General features: G+C 32.0%; 1 pseudogene; it reads right to left on the bottom strand.

Annotated features, from left to right (window-relative positions):
- Positions 1 to 1,645: 1,645 nt before the first annotated feature.
- LOC145243193 (U2 spliceosomal RNA) lies at positions 1,646 to 1,772 on the bottom strand (annotated as a pseudogene).
- Positions 1,773 to 2,319: the final 547 nt, after the last annotated feature.

Raw genomic sequence — 2,319 nt, 5'->3', positions numbered from 1 at the left:
TAGACACTTTCACGCCTCCACCCCTTGGAAAAACTTCAAATTAACTACGAAAATGCCATTTTTACATCTCCAACACATTTGAAAATAATTTCTGACGAGGACGCTTCACAGAACGTCTGAAACGCGTAAAAACGATTTCAATGATTTAAAAACATTACAATGATCCAAACATAATTCTCAATGAAAAACCAAGACACGGAATAATAAAATAATGTTAAAAAATACACATTGTTGGTGACTACCCCTTTATTTATATATATATATATATATATATATATATATATATATATATATATATATATATATATAATAAAATATTTATGGATATTTATGCCTCGGCAGTAGAGTGAAAAGCATATCTTATTTTTCTTTTATTAATATTGTTGGAATTTTTTCCTTTTTTCCCTTGTACACATTTTTGTGAATTATTCCATGGATTTTTGCCTTTGGATTATTTTGGACCATCTTCCAATTACGGGATTTCCTTGGATTTTACTTGTGCAAATGGAAATTCAATTAACTTTCTTGGAGTTATATATTTGGATTTTACCGTCACTGGATTATTTATCTTCCACCTGACTATCCATTCACGTATAATCACATTTGTCTTCACCATATTCCCTCTGCTTCACTTTTTTGTTATCAAGTAAGATCTTTGACTTACTTGTTGTTTCATCAAATACTTTTGCATGCAAAATCCGATCCCGCATTTTGCTAATTCCTACCCTCTGATGAGAAGGAAAGTATTTCTTCGAAACTCCGCGGATTAAGGACTATCCACTTATCTAGTGTTTCCTTTTCAGAGTAAATATGTTTTTAACTCATTTCAAAGTGTTTTTTAACATGTTTTGTTAACTGTTTGCTCATATATATATATATATATATATATATATATATATATATATATATATATATATATATATATATATATATATAAGGGAAAACAAACCGTATTATGTGTTCATCAACGTTTCTTCTTTAGTTCGAGACTTCCTCTGGATGAATGAGATTAAGAAACAAAAAATACCAGTACAAAATATTTGAAAATGTTTCACGTGCAAAGTGTGACGCTGTTCTATTTCAGAAAAACGGAAAAAGACGTTGGAAATTCAAAAAGGAGGGGGGGCTTTTATCGGAATATTATTTCCATATTTCTCATCATACACACGCACACACACATCCACACACACCTGCTATAGCCTCACATCTTTCGTATTTTGTAAGACAGTCCTTTTTTTTTTTTTTACAAAAATAAAACATATTGTTGCGGAATCTGAAAATGTGCTTGCCAATTAAAATGCTTAAATTATTCTAAGCATTGAAAATAATATTTTTGTTATGAAAAATCGGAAGAATTTTATGTCAGAAAAACAAGGCCGATAGCCATTAGTCGCATGCTCCCGTGTAATGAATGAATGCGTGAATGTAGGATTGACATGAAATTCTTAAAGATAAACAAAAATAACCGAAAAATGGGCTGAAATGACTTAAATAAATAAAAAGTAAATGACTTAGAATTACTTTAAGGATGAATTGAATGACCTTAACAATGACTTGAATGCTTAAAAAATAACTGGAATCCTTCAAAAACAACTTGAATGATCTGGAGAATGACTTGAATGGCTTTGAGACTGACTGGTTGTAAAGTGGGTGATCATTTTACATTAAATTAATACAGAAAAGTGATCCCCCACTTTATATCACAATAAGTACAGCATGTAGGAAGAACAGATACTACACTTTGATCTTGGCCAAAAGGCCAAGAAAAGGGTATTTATTTGCTCAGCCACCGAGCAAATTAGGCACAAGGCCAATTTTTAATGTGAGGAGTGAAGGGGAAATGGGGACCAACGCCCCGGGGAGTAGGGGATCTGGATAGTGACAATTGGTATGAAGGGTTTCCCCTACATAGACCAAGGTCTTATATGTGGGGCTGCCCACACATATATTCTTTGCTTGCAGTATCTGCCGGAACAGATACTACCTTTTTATCTCCATATTTAATTTATTCCGTTTAAAGAAAAAATTACAATTAAAAAAAATTCAATGTAAAATTAAATTTTGATCTTGGCCAAAAGACGAAGAAAAACTTAAAAAGTTAAGAACATCATCTATTAACAACAGACCTTTGATCTTAACCAAAAAGGCCAAGCACAAAAGTATTACGGATAGACCGACGGACGGACCGACGGAGTGACTTATAGAGTCGCTTGCACGCGACTAAAATCCCAAATGTAAGAGAAGGAAGCTATATATATATATATATATATATATATATATATATATATATATAGAGAGATGGGACATCCTGCTAGATGC

Source organism: Euprymna scolopes, chromosome 21, assembly GCF_053919585.1.
Source record: "Euprymna scolopes isolate OS-2025 chromosome 21, ASM5391958v1, whole genome shotgun sequence".
NCBI classification, from domain to species: Eukaryota; Metazoa; Mollusca; class Cephalopoda; order Sepiida; family Sepiolidae; genus Euprymna; species Euprymna scolopes.
This window is presented reverse-complemented; position numbering and strand designations above follow the sequence as displayed.